This window comes from Manis pentadactyla, chromosome 9 (genome assembly GCF_030020395.1).
Source record: "Manis pentadactyla isolate mManPen7 chromosome 9, mManPen7.hap1, whole genome shotgun sequence".
Taxonomy (NCBI): Eukaryota; Metazoa; Chordata; class Mammalia; order Pholidota; family Manidae; genus Manis; species Manis pentadactyla.
In genome coordinates this window covers 106,133,372-106,148,950 of record NC_080027.1, presented here as the reverse complement: position 1 = coordinate 106,148,950, position 15,579 = coordinate 106,133,372, and positions in this window count along the sequence as shown.

The following is a 15,579-nucleotide window of genomic DNA, read 5'->3' as shown; positions in this document are numbered from 1 at the left end:
TTGTTTGATGTTATAAATGCCAGATTTTTAAAAAACAGCAAAAGATTAGAAATATGATTTTATCTAATCATTATTACTCTGCCTTGAATAGTTGTTTACATTGTAATAAACATTCACTGTTGCAAAAGGATGCAGTGCTCTTCCTAAAGCTGTCCAGCTAATACACTCATATAATTCCCCCTTAATTTTCCCATTTATTTAGCAATTTAAAAGTTCTAAATAATGAGTTTTGCTCTTAATCACCATTAATTTTTGTGGAATTCCACCCTTGAAATAAAAAAATGTATGTTTAAAACAACTGGCTAGTAGAATTTCAACATATAAAACACATGAGATTTTCATTCCAAGTTTTGTGTGCAATGCTTTCCTATATTTGAATGTAAATACTCAGAAATTAACAATAAATTCAAAAGACATGAGTTTTTTTTTTAACTGATAGGATTATCTTGATTAGAAAAGCTAGTGACCTGCATGATTACACAATTATTGATCACACATACACTCAGGTCCTGGAAATGATACTGTAGTGGGCCTTTGGTTATTTGATCTCTTGATGCCACAGTTCAAAAAGAATAGCAGATTTTGGCCAAATACCAAGTCTGAAGGCTGATTTTGGTGCATCTCCATTTCACAGAAATGCCCAGGATGTACAGCAGGTGAATTACCGGCATCAGGAGTTTGGGGCCAATGACTGTTGAGAAGGCATAATTTAAATGAAGGGAACTGATATCCAAGATCACATGGTGGGGTGGTGGGAGGTGTAGAGGAGAACCTGGACATGAGCTGCTCACCCCCACCAACATCTTACCATGTGGTCAAGCTAAAGTTTCTTTATCCAGCCTAGTCTGGCCTGGGGAAGAAAGCACAATAGGGAGATCTGTCAGCTTGAGCTGGAACTGATGGGAATTACCAGCCTTCAGAACCCCAGAAAGGCCTGTAGCCTGGAGGTGTGGAGAGGAATGAAATGGACCCTCTTTTCTTTTATATCCCACAACCTCACTCCAGAAAATTCCTTCCTCAGCTCCCTTTAAGAATGTTCAACTCGCAGTGTGGGGTGGGTCTTGCTGAACCTGTCTATCTCGGGGTTCTTTGGGTTTGCCCTGCCAGGCTGGGGAGAGGGACCGTCCAGACGACAGAGCATACCACTGACCTGCAGGTGAAGGCCTTCTGCGCTTCGGATCCTGCAGACCATACATTCTTTCTCAGCTCAAAGCTTCCACCCTCACTGTCCTGTTCTTTCTCTCTGCTTTACTCTGCTCAGAGTTTAAAATATGATGCAGTTTGGTTATATCCCACTAGACCATCATCAGAGCTTAGAAAATGGAAGTTATCATTATTAAATACATCTTATGTCTTCCACACATATCTGAGTACGGCCAACATTAAAAATGAATGCCTCTAATAATAAAACCCAGAATAACGATGCTGTTCCTACTAATTGTGATTTATTGCAAACTGGTAGTGTGTTAAGTGCCCTGAAGAATATAAAAGTAAAAAACAGCCTTCTTTGAATAGGTGAGTGGGATGAGTGATTCCCCACTCCTGAGATTACCTGTACACTGATATTTACAGCAGTGTCATCAGGAGCACCACCTTCCGGGTCACAGACCAGATCTGTCCCTTTCACAGTGGGGGACAAGTAAGGAAGTCTTTGAACCATTTAAAGGGGTGATGATTCCCTTCTGTGGCCCCTGGCATATGATTCACGTGACTGCTATCAGCTGGCATTTGGTGTTATTAGCTGTCTTTCTGTGGATGCATCAGTCTCTCTACTAAATAATCCCTTGAGATTTAAAACATTTTATATCTCCCAATGACTGTTACAGGGTCTTAATTTGCATTATTGTAAGAGCTCTTAAAATGGAATTGTGTTTGTGTGTGCATGCATATCTTTTGGCTCCTACTAAACTGTAAACTCTCTGAAGTTCAAGACCATATTTTACCTTTCATCCGCTATTCTTACCAGTACCCTCTCCTCACTATCAAATATATTAATCGGTTAAATATTAAGCTGTGTTAACTTTCCTCATAGCACTGATATCCTTTCACATCAGACACATGATTCTCTACCCATTCGTTCACTCATCAAATCTAGGTTTTTGAATTACACTCAGCACTATGCTAAGGGCCAAGGATACAGGCAAACCAGATGAGTCTGTGTCCTCTTGGAACTTATTTTCTGACAGGACAGACAGTAATCAAAAAAGACTATGAATAGCTGGGATAGGTGCTGGTAGGTAAACTCTGAGTAAAGGGTGAGTGGAGGGAAGGAGGCCACTTCAGAGAGTCTCAGGGAAAATCTCTGCAGCTTAGTGAAGACCTGGAAATTATCTCCAGGTGCTCTAGGAGGATGCTTCTGAGGCCACATTCATTCGGCTTACTAAATTTACTTTCTCTGATTGATTCATTCATTCATTTAATAATTCCTTTAACATTTGTTGAGCCCATGAGTGTAGAGTTCTGAACTTGGCTCCGAGAATCCAGAGATGATTATGGCATAATTCTGCCTTGAGGGAATTTATAATCTAGTGGTGGAGAGTAACAGGAGAACATAAAATTACAGTGGATTTCAAAGAGTAGCAGAATAAAAGTACCTGGGTAGCAGCTCACTTTGTGTCAGCCCCTGGCCTAGGTTTGCTATGCAGTGAGCCTTCAAAGACCATCTATGGAACTGCATTGAGTGGAATGGGTGGGATGGAAGCGGCAGATAAGATAGAGCAGGAAGACAGGCAGGAAGGCAGAAGTCACTGCAAACTTGAGCAGCTTAATGCTTTAAATAGGGCGCTGGTCAGGGGCTGTACTGCCGCTTTGTTCTTCATTTGAATTTACTCCCTGCAGAATTAATTGCTGAAGTCCTTCAGAAAGCAGCAGGGAAGTATTACTTGCCCAGAAGACATTCTGATTTAGTGAGGTTTTTGCTTATGACATGTTTCTGAGAGGAGGAATCAGATTTTATATCCTTCATATTTCTTTGAGAGCCCATTAGAGAACTTAATTTATATAAATAAATAAATAAACTGTACATTGTTTGATTGATTTGAGGTCTATAACCAAAGAAGGAAAAGGATTTTTGCTTTCTAAAAGGCTCTACTCTCTGTCCCCTAAAAGATGTGCCACAAGAATGTCAAAAGACAGTTTAAAAGGAGAGACACAGGATTATGCGTTCCTTCTGGTTATTGCGTATAAATTGCTTCTTTGCCTGAAAGATCATGTTCCATGGGCACCAGCAAGTGACTGGCTTAATATTGTTGGTCCCTGTACTACAGAGTGAATTGAGTTCTTTCCCCAGAAGTCGGGTGATTGTGTCTAGAATACCAAGCGCAGGAGGTGGGCATTAATTAGGGTTAACGGCCTCTGATTGGAGTTGCTGTTATCCCTCCTTCCATTTGCCAAGCCTGAGACTGTCACAAAGCTCGTTTTCACTGAAGCGTCATAATTAACGCAGAGCCTAATGTGAAAGGCAGATGAGGTTGAAGCCCAGAATAGCTCAGAGCTACCCAAGGGTGTATGTGCTCAGGGCGGTGCGGAGCGAGCATGGGAAAAGAGGAGGCTAGCATTTAGGCTGACCTCCAAATGATTTCCTTTCAGAGGGAGTTTGGGGGTCAACACTGCAATCTCCTTTTCATATTCCTAAAAGGAGTACTCTAAAATACTGAAATACTCATTATAGACTAGGGTTTCAGAGTCCTGGGTCCTGGAAGTTACAGGAACCACACATTTAGCGAGTCTCAAGTCTTCTGCTTTCCTTTTTTTCTTGTTTGTGAAGGAAGACTTTGTCCCTCATGAGGCTGACATCTTTTTCTGGGTGGAAGTGAGGGCGCCAGGGATGACTGGTAAATGTAATAATGTCCATGAAGCCCTTGGAGTGCCTTGGAAGAAAATTCAAGGTATTTCTCTTATTAATGCTGGTCTTCCAATTCTCCTGGACTCTGAGAACTCATTTAAGCAATTACTTCATGAGGAGACTAGTAGAAAAGCAAGACTAATGTATTTCTTCGCTTGGCAGCTCCCACATAGCAACGGACCCTAAGTGCACTTACAATTGCTATCATATTCTCACTCTTTCCCCCTTGGTTCTGCTTAGAACATAATGAACTAAACACCTGCAGTTCATCTCTTGGAAGCCCAGATTGCATGAAGCTCCTAGCCAGTGGCTCATAGCACCCCTTGCGCACACAGATGAATGCTACTTAATTCTATGCTATTGGGGAACTGGGGAAAAGATAAGGTGGGAGAGTGCCTTTGCCACATCCCGACTCCAGACCCCAGGGGAGAAAACAGATCAACAGGAAAAGAGAAAACCGTTGAATGGTCTAGGTTCTTTAGGCCAGGCTTCCTTGGAATATTCAGTCAAGTTAGTGGTTGAATTTCCATCCTGAGCCATTTATTGGAAGGAGATCCCTAAATATATGCAGTTTTCCTCTTCCCATCAAGGTGGGGTACCAGTGCAGTGTCATAGGATGCTACGTGTATAGAGAAAAAAGTATATAATAGTTGCTGACTCAGTATGGGGATGATTGACACTTTGGAGATACTGTCTGATTGCACTTCCTCTTGCAGGGTGCTTTTGTGGCTTGGGAACCTGAAGGCATGCAGTTTCTATGGTAGAGATGCCAAATGGCACTGAGATTATTCACAGCCCGCTGCAGACTCATGAATGCTGGAGGTACCCACATGCAGAAACCAGCTGCTTTGTTTCTGCAGTGTTTTTATGCCCGACTGGGGCTCTTTTTTAGTCCTTTCTCTTGGACAATACTTTACTAATTCATTTTAAGTTGCTTCATCAGTAGATTTCTCTGGGTCATTTGGATTTTTATTCTGATGCTTGGCTATATTGGCAAAATTGGGGATAAATCATTTCCCTTATCACAGAATAATCAGGGCCTAGATTATTATAATAAAGACATTGTTTTCTGATTTTTCAAAATTTCAATGACATTTACTAATTTGTCTGAGCTGAAATAGCTGCAAGTATAAGTAGTATGAGCCAAAAGCCATCCAGTGTGAACATCTTAAAATCACCTGGTGGAAAGTCACTGGCTAGCTGTGAATGTGAGCTTTGGCACTGATCTGGGATATGTAGCCAGGCTGGAGGAATAGTGTTTATCTGGCACACACTGGCTGACATGGCCCTACTGAACCCCTTCTGGTGAGGAAACCTGACATCCTCACGGTTTCATTCCTTGAATATACACACGCAGCCCAGTGCTCTGGTTTTGGCAGTGGCACCAAAGTATGTTGAAGGAAAGGTGGTGTTGCTTTCCATATACTGAAACTTGAAAGGCTGGATGGAGATATATTTAGATGCATACAACTTTTATATTTTTTTAAAGGCTGGAGATAAACCCAAAATCTCTGCATTTTCTCCATAATAATTTTTTAGTGGGCTAGCATTCATAATTTTTTTTTTGGCCAACTTTTCTAAAACATTAGAAGTTAGAGAAGCATGAGAAAACAGGCTGCTTTCAGGAAACCCCAAGTTTCAGGCAACTAGTGACTAGGAAAGACACGTAGGAAGAGATTAGCAGATAGGACTGCAAAGAGGAAAATTGTTACAGGCACTGAGTATTGTGTGGTAGCTGTATGGGAACGAACACCAAGGACGGGGGTTAAAGATTCAGCTCCATTGTTTATTTGACTCTGGGAAAGGCATGTTAGCTCTCTAGTCTCAGTTTCTTATTCTATTAGATGGGGAGAAGACATCACTGCGAAGACCCAAGTACTTTGCATATTTCTGCTCTGCTATCCTCAGACTGTCATTTAATTCCTCTCATGATTGCAGGAGGGCTGCTGCAGCTCGTACCATGACATGATCATACACCAGTGTCTGAATGCAAGCATAGAATCATGCTATATTTCACAGATTCTAAGATGTCAAGTATTTTATACACCACCACAAAAGAAACAACATAATCTGCCAGTTAGATTATGACAAGCTATTCATTATCAGATGCATCCTGAGTTTTCCAATTGATGAAATACAATATGCATTTTCCTAGTGTCTCTAAGAATGTAAACTTTCACTGTACCATTCCCTTTTGTCAGCAGACTTCCCACAGGCCAACCCTCCAACCAGTCCCTAGAGGTACCACTGTATCTGCCTTATCTTGCATCTGTCATCCTTTTCTCGTGTCCCCTGGGCCCTTGGATGTCTGCAGCAGCTGCTGCAGCACCCTGGGCCATTTCTGTGCAAGCCCACACCATTCTGATAAGTCTCTGCTTCTCCCACCACTCTGCACTTATGTGAAGCACCAGGCCAGCAGTTACTTCTTATGGGGCAAACTCATCCCAATGGAAGACAGAGAATGGGAAGAGGCATGTAGATAAGTTCCTTCTCTATTCCCCACTGAGCTTCTAAAGCTCAGCTTTTCGATGTTCCTTATCTGGATACCTCTTGAGTGGCTTCGTCACTGTGTCTCTGGGAAATGGTGGCCAACCTGGAAAAGCATCAAGTTTTAGTTACTTCCCATTCTTGTCTCACTTTCTTCTTCCTTCATCCTTTATGCCCTGGCATTATACCTTTCCAGTAACATCTTCGCACTGAAGCCTCACCTTAGACCTTGTTTTCAAGGGAAGCAGGCTGACACAATCACCACACTTAGCCAGCACTAGTCAAAATTACTTCTGGTTACCTGGGGGAGGTGTGGACTTCAGGAGAAAATGGGCTCTGCCAGGTGGAGGAGAAATGGCAATGACAGTGGTGCTCATTTGTGAATCTGCTGTCAGTGTTGTTTGTCCTGTTCATGGAGGATCAGTAGCAGTGTTAGTTTTGCCCAAATAGGATGTTACACAGAGATGCGGAAGGAGAGTGAAACTACTGGAGTTTGGAAAAAGAAAATCCGAATGTAGACAGTGTTCATGAGAAGAGGCTTACCAGATGTGGGGAAGAGGTTCTAGAAGACTTGGTGACAAAAGAAGTTTATGAATTCCTTAGGGATAGTGAAATATTCACCCCTTTTAAACTATTTGTTTATCTAGTACATGCTGTTTTTTTCCTTTAGTTGCCAAGATCAAGAATATCAACCATTCTGAATAATGCTATCCTGGGTTTGAGAAAGGGCTTCCTCTCCCATGTCAGAGCAGACATGGCTTGTCACTGTAGATGGTGACTAAATGCCTGATTTTCAATCCAGGCGGATTATGGGGCGAAAACAACTTCTGGTGGAAACAAGGTCAGAACCGTGAACAATGGTGATGGCATACTCTTAAAAGTTTTCTTCTGACCTTGAATCATAAAGCCAAGAAATAAATGAGAATATTACTAGATTTTCTAAATTTTTCCAAGGAGTTTCCATTTTAGATTCATAAAACTTAACATGACATAACTCAAAGCTTCCTCTCTTCTCCAAGTGAACATTTTACTCGGTAGGATTTACTACCAACCAGACAGATAAAATTCTAACGAATGATGTTTCCTCTCATCCTTTTTGGAAAAAACAAAAACAAAAATGTGCTGTTCACCCACCCCACCCTTCCTGACTGGAGGAAGGACATTTAATCCGCATGTCACTTTCTTTTGCCAGAAGTCAGTAACCCTCAGTATTTTTAGCTCCTTTTGAAAGTCCATTAGTAACATTGCTCTTTTTTGAGACCTTTCCTGCTTTAGGCACTGACATCAGCAAATTTCTAGTTTGAACCTATGGGAGACTTTCTGTCCATAAACCCTGCCTGAATTTTCTTATGTTTCTTTGTGTCTTTCTGTTTTTTATTCATGAAGTCTTCTTCTCCTTTTTATCCTTTCTTTATGTTTTAGTTATTCATAGAATGTCTGTCATTCCAAGTAGCCTCCTGCATGCATCACAGGTTCATGCGCTCGCATCCCTGTGTTCTCTTCGATGCTTGTGCAGTGCTCTCAGGGGTGGGACACGAGAGCTGCATGGGGTCAGTGCTGAGCTGTGTAGGCACACGGTGATGAACACTATATTCAGTCGAGTTATAACTCCAATTGACGGAGTGTGATTGCCTACTTTTCAATCCAGGCAGATTACGGGGCGAAAACAACTTCTGGTGGAAAAGCTTTGGTAGTTTATTAAACACTTAAAGGGAACTTAATAACTTACTGATTAAAGACTGATTGGTGCCAATTCTCTTTGCTTCATCAATTGAAAGTTGGGGTTTACTGTGGTGTGAGATGAGAGAAAAGCAAATAATCACAATGATTCTCACTTTGCTGTTTGCTACATTTCCTGTGTTTGCTGCCCAGAGACGTGATGTCCATTAAGCTCAAACATGAAGAGTGTACAGACATTAAAGAGTTAAAGAGCAGAGAGCCCTAGTTATACATCAATAAAATGAAATAAGACTGAATTTTATCCCACATAACGGCTCTTAATTTCAATTTTCAGCTGAGGTCATTTACTATGTGAGGCAGGAATAGCCACAGACGATTAGACATTATAGTAATGATGGAAGGTCCTCCAGGCAATCCAGAAAATATTTCTCATCTAGAATCATGCAAGTCTTAAAAGCAAAACAAAACCACTCTTTTGTGGAGTGAGGGTAGGCATTTGACGAATTAAACCAGCATGGTCGCTTATGGCCTGTTAGGCTGCATTACAAATATCAGTGCAGGAGTGAGTAAGAGGTGGAGGTAGAGATGGGAGAGTGATGGAAACGGAAGGATGCTGAGCTTCTACATGACCCGACGGCGTAGCTGCCTTTGGATGGAGGGAATTGTTGGTGCAGTACAGTTTGTACTATAGGGCTCTTTTTCAAAAACTGACTTTACTATTTCATTTAAAGTATATAATGAATTTTCAGACGATTCACTGATACACAAATATTACGACGAAAATTTGTTCCAAAGAAAAGTTAATTTTGAAGAATTGCTTTGTAAACTTTTTGCAGCCATAGCTTTACTTTCTTTTTGTGAAACAAAATGAACATAATGTGAGATTTAGAAATTTTAAGCATTCAGTTTACTGAATTTTGACAAATATATATGCCACAATCAATAAATACATCTCATCACCCACAAAGTTCCCTCATGCCAATTCTAGTCAATTCCCACATCCACCTCATAGGCAGTGATCTGATTTCTTCACCTTATAGTCTTGTAAGATTCTTGCTTTACAAAAACAGTTTTGCCTATACTTGAATATCATAAAAGTGGAATCATACACTGAGAGCACATTTTTCCCCCCTCATATTGAAAATGTTACTACTTGTCAGGTATGAAAATCTTTGCTTTTTAACTGGCATGTTGAGTACACTTACATTTAATGTATTAATTTCTATATTTGGATTTAAGTCATCATCTTGGTGGTTGTTTTATCTGTATCGCATCTACTAGTCCTGTGACCTTTCTTTTCTTTTTTTTTTTTGAGTGGTTCAAGTATTTTTCAGTATTCCATTTAATCCCCTCTACTGACATGTCAGCTATGTTTGTTATTTCAGTAAGTTGTTCCTCTGGAGATTCCAGTATGCATGTTTAACTTATCAGAATCTACCTGCAAATATATTCTATTACTATTTGATCAACTAAAAAGCCTTACAGTGACATACTTCCGTTGACCACCTCCTACACTGTGTGTGTAAATTTGGTTGTTGATATTACTGACTGCAGTCTCTATTTCAGTTTTGATGCTGTGGAGCATGTGGCAGTAGCAGCCTACCCAGTAAATTATTTATTTCAGATATTTTACTGTTCCAGTATACTGTCTAGATTTTTCTATTTGATTTTTTATTTTAGTTTTTATTTCCCTGCTGAGATTTCCTTATTCCTTCACATACGAGTTCATCTTTTTCTTAATATCAGTGAGCATAATGTTTAAGCTATTTTAACATTTTTGTATACAGATTCCAGCATCTCTTTCTATTGACTGCTTTGTCTCTAGATTAGTTACATTTTCCTCCTTATTCACATGTATACTGCTTTTTGATATAATTTTACTTGTGTTATGGTATAAATTTACCAACCTTTTGCATTTAACCTTCCCTATCCTTATATTCAAAGTGGGAGCCTTGTATACAACATATAATTGTGTCTAGTTTTTTTGTTCACTTTGATAGTTACAGTATTTAGACCTGAGCATATGTTACATTTAATGAAAATTGATACAATTGGGTTTAAGTTCACTGTATTGCTATTTATTTGTTTCGTCTGTTCTTTGTTCCTTTGTTCCTCTCAGAGGAACTTCTTTCTTTTAGATTTATTCAGTAACGTGGTTTCATTTAGATCTCTTTTTTTGACTAATAAACTATAACTTTTTTGTATAGAAATTTCTTTTGGGTTTGTAGGACTCATTTTTAAATGATCGTATTCTACTTTCAAGTACTATTGTTCCATTTCTCATACACTATAAGAATCCTACAATAATATATTTCCATTTCCCATTTCCCATACTTCATGCTATTCTTTTTACTGGAGTGTTGTTTGCTATATTAATTTCAGGCACACAACATAGTGATTCACATTTATACATATCATGAAGTAATCACCATGATAAATCTAGCTACCATCTGTCACCATACAAAGTTGTTACATATCACTAACTGTATTCCCTATGGTATATATATTGCATCTCTGTGTCTTATTTATTTTATAACTGGAAATTAATGCCTTTTAATCCCTTTCCCCTATTTAGCCCATTTCCCCCATCTACTTTCCCTCTGGCAACCAAGAAATTGTTGTCTGTATCTGTTTTGTTTTATTTGTTTTATTTTTAAGATTATACATATAAGTGAAATCATACGGTATTTGTCTTTTCCTGACTTTATTCACTTAGCACAATAACCTCTAGGTCTTCCATGTTGTTGAAAATGGCAAGATTTCATTTTTTTTTATGGCTGGATAACATTCCATTATACATATATACATACATTTATACATACATGCTACTTTATTCATTCATCTGTTGATGGACACTTAGGTTGGCTAACATACAAATATGGCCAACATATTTGGTTTGGTGTTACCCTGAGGTTACACTGGCTGTTATTTCTTTAAACATTTTTTCTGTACCCTGTGCCACTTCTTTAGGGATTCCAATTACATGTATATTAGATGTTTGAAGGTCATTGACCTTTTTTCTTCTGTACTTGTCTCTGTTTATATTTAATATGTCTCTCTATCTAGTTTCCATTGCTATGTCTTCAAGTATAATAATCTTTTCTTTTATAGAATTGAATCTACTTTTAATACCTACCAGTGTCATTTTCTTTTATTATTATTATTTTTAGATTATTTTTATTTTTTATTTCATTATCATTAATTTACAGTCACGTGAGCAACATTGTGGTTACTAGATTTCCCCCATTATCAAGTCCCCCACACATACCCCATTACAGTCACTATCCATCAGCATAGTAAGATGCTATAGAGTCACTACTTGTCTTTTCTGTCCTATACTGCCTTCACTGTGCTCGCCCACGTTATGTATGCTAATTGTATTGCCCCTTATTCCCCTTATCCCTCCCTTTCCACCCACCCACACCAGTCCCTTTCCCTTTGATAACTGTTAGTCCATTCTCAGGTTCTGTATTTCTGCTGCTGTTTTGTTCCTTCAGTTTTTTCTTTGTTCTTGTACTCCATATATGAGTGAGATCATTTGGTACTTGTCTTTCTCCGCCTGGCTTATTTCACTGAGCATAATACCCTCTAGCTCCATCCATGTTGTTGCAAATGGTAGGATTTGATTTCTTCATATGGCTGAATAATATTCCATTGTGTATATGTACCACATCTTCTTTATCCATTCATTTACTGATGGACACTTAGGTTGCTTCCATTTCTTGGCTATTGCAAACAGTGCTGTGACAAACATATGGGTGCATCTGTCTTTTTCAAACTGGGCTGCTGCATTCCCAGGGTAAATTCCTAGGAGTGGAATTCCTGGGTCAAATGGTATTTCTATTTGGAGATTTTGAGGAGCCTCCATACTGCTTTCCACAACAGCTGAATTAATTTACATTCCTATCAGCAGTGTCGCAGGGTTCCCCTTTCTCCACATCCTTGCCAGCATTTGTTTTTGTTCATCTTTTGAATGTTGGCCATCCTAACTGGTGTGAGGTGATATCTCATTGTGGTTTTACTTTGCATTTCTTTGATGATTAATGACGTTTTTTCATGTGCCTGTTGGCTATCTGAATTTCTTCTTTGAAAGCAGTGTTTGTTCATATCCCCTGCCCATCTTTTAATTGGATTATTTGCTTTTTGTTTGTTGAGGCATGTCAGCTCTTTATATATTTTGGATGTTAACCTGTTATTGGATATGTCATTTATGAATATATTCTCCCATACTGTAGGGTGCCTTTTTGTTCTATTGATGGTGTCCTTTGCTGTACAGAAGCTTTTTAGTTTGTTATAGTCCCACTTGTTTATTTTTGCTTTTGTTTCCCTTGTCTGGAGAGATATGTTCATGGAAAAGTTACTCAAGTTTATATTCAAGAGAGTTTTATGTTTTCATGACTTACATTCAGGTCTTTGATCCATTTCGAGTTTGCTTTTGTGTATGGAGTTAGACAATCATCCAGTTTCATTCTCTTACATGTAGCTGTCCACTTTTGCCAACATCAGCTGTTGAAGAGGCTGTCATTTCCCCATTGTATAGCCATGGCTCCTTTACCATATATTAATTGACCATATGCTTGGGTTAATATCTGGACTATCTGTTCTTTTCCACTGATCTGTGGTTCTGTTTTTGTGCCAGTACTAAGTTGTCTTGATTACTGTGACTTTGTAGTAGAGCTTGAAATTGGGAAGTGAGGTTCCCCCCTACTTTGTTCTTCCTTCTCAGGATTTCTTTGGCTATTCAGGGTCTTTTGTGGTTGCATATAAATTTTAGAACTATTTGTTCCAGTTAGTTGAAGAATACTGTTGGTATTTTGATAGGGATTGCATTGAATCTGTAGATTGCTCTAGGCAGCATGGCCATTTTGACAATATTAATTCTTCCTATCCAAGAGCATGGCATGAATTTCCAATTATTAGTGTCCTCCTTAATTTCTCTTAAGAGTGTTTTGTACTCTTCAGCGTATGGATCTTTCACTTCCTTGGTTAGGTTTATTCCTAGGTATTTTATTATTTTTGATGCAATTGTGATGGAATTGTTTTCCTGATTTTTCTGCTAATTCATCATTAGTGTATAGGAATGCAACAGATTTTTGTGTACTAGTTTTGTATCCTGCAACTTTGCTAAATTCAGACATTAGTTATAGTAGTTTTGGAGTGGATTGTTTAGGGTTTTTTTATGTATAATATAATGTCATCTGAAAACAGTGACAGTTTGACTTCTTCCTTACCAGTCTGGATGCCTTTTATTTCTTTGTGTTGTCTGATTGCCATGGCTAGGACCTCCAGTACTGTGTTGAATAAAAGTGGGGAGAGTGGACATTCTTTTCTTGTTCCTTATCTTAGAGGAAAAGTTTTCAGCTTTTCACTCTTAAGTATGGTGTTTGCTGTGAGTTTGTCATATATGGCCTTTGCTTTGTTGAGGTACTTGCCCTCTATACGCATTTTGTTGAGAGTTTTTATCATGAATGGGTGTTGAATTTTGTCAAATGATTTTTCAGCATCTGTAGAGATGATCATATGATGTTTATCCTTCTTTTTATTGATATAGTATATGATATTGATGGATTTTCTAATGTGCCATCCTCACATCCCTGGAATAAATCCCTCTTGATCATGGTGTATGATCCACTTGATGTATTTTTGAATTCAGTTTGCTAATTTTTGTTGTTGTTGTTGTTCATTTTTGCTGTTGTTTTCCTTGCCTGGGGAGATATGTTCAAGAAGAGGTCACTCATGTTTATGTCTAAGAGGTTTTTGCCTATGTTTTTTTCTAAGAGTTTTACGGTTTCATGACTTACATTCAGGTTTTTGATCCATTTTGAATTTACTTTTGTGTATGGGGTTAGACAATGGTCCAGTTTCATTCTCCTACATGTAGCTGTCCAGTTTTGCCAGCACCATCTGTTGAAGAGACTGACTGTCGTTTTGCCATTGTATGTCCATGGCTCCTTTATCAAATATTAATTGACCATATATGTTTGGGTTAATGTCTGGAGTCTCTAGTCTGTTCCACTGGTCTGTGGCTCTGTTCTTGTGCCAGTACCAAATTGTCTTGATTACTATGGCTTTATAGTAGAGCTTGAAGTTGGGGAGTGAGATCCTCCCTACTTTATTCTTCTTTCTCAGGATTGCTTTGGCTATTCGGGGTCTTTGGTGTTTCCATATGAATTTTTGAACTATTTGTTCCAGTTCATTGAAGAATGTTGCTGGTAATTTGATAGGGATTCCATCAAATCTGTATATTGCTTTGGGCAGGATGGCCATTTTGACGATATTAATTCTTCCCAGCCACGAGCATGGGATGAGTTTCCATCTGTTAGTGTCCCCTTTAATTTCTCTTAAGAGTGACTTGTAGTTTTCAGGGTATAGGTCTTTCACTTCTTTGGTTAGGTCTATTCCTAGGTATTTTATTCTTTTTGATGCAATTGTAAATGGAATTGTCTTCCTGACTTCTCTTTCTATTGGTTCATTGTTAGTGTATAGGAAAGCCACAGATTTCTGTGTGTTAATTTTGTATCCTGCAACTTTGCTGTATTCTGATATCAGTTCTAATAGTTTTGGAGTGGAGTCTTTAGGGTTTTTTATGTACAATATCATGTCATCTGCAAATAGTGACAGTTTAACTTCTTCTTTACCAATCTAGATTCCTTGTATTTCTTTGTTTTGTCTGATTGCCATGGCTAGGACCTCCAGTACTATGTTAAATAAGAGTGGGGAGAGTGGGCATCCCTGTCTAGTTCCCGATCTCAGAGGAAAAGCTTTCAGCTTCTCGCTGTTCAGTATAATGTTGGCTGTGGGTTTATCATATATGGCCTTTATTATGTTGAGGTACTTGCCCTCTATACCCATTTTCCTGAGAGTTTTTATCATGAATGGATGTTGAATTTTGTCAAATACTTTTTCAGCATCTATGGAGATGATCATGTGGTTTTTGTCTCTTTTTGTTGATGTGGTAGATGATGTTGATGGATTTTTGAATGTTGTACCATCCTTGCATCCCTGGGTTGAATCCCACTTGGTCATGGTATATGATCCTTTTGATATATTTTTGAATTCGGTTTGCTAATATTTTATTGAGTATTTTTGCATCTACATTCATCAGGGATATTGGTCTGTAATTTTCTTTTTTGGTGGGGTCTTTGCCTGGTTTTGGTATTAGGGTGATGTTGGCTTCATAGAATGAGTTTGGGAGTATTCCCTCCTCTTCTATTTTTTGGAAAACTTTAAGGAGAATGGGTATTATGTCTTCTCTGTGTGTCTGATAAAATTCCGAGGTAAATCCGTCCGGCCCGGGGGTTTTGTTCTTAGGTAGTTTTTTGACTACCATTTCAATTTCTTTGCTTGTAATTGGTTTGTTTAACTTTTGTGTTTCTTCCTTGGTCAGTCTTGGAAGGTTGTATTTTTCTAGGAAGTTGTCCATTTCTTCTAGGTTTTCCAGCTTGTTGGCATATAGGTTTTCCTAGTAGTCTTTAATAATTCTTTGTATTTCCGTGGAGTCTGTCGTGATTTTTCCATTCTCATTTCTGATTCTGTTGATTTGTGTTGATTCTCTTTATCTCTTAATA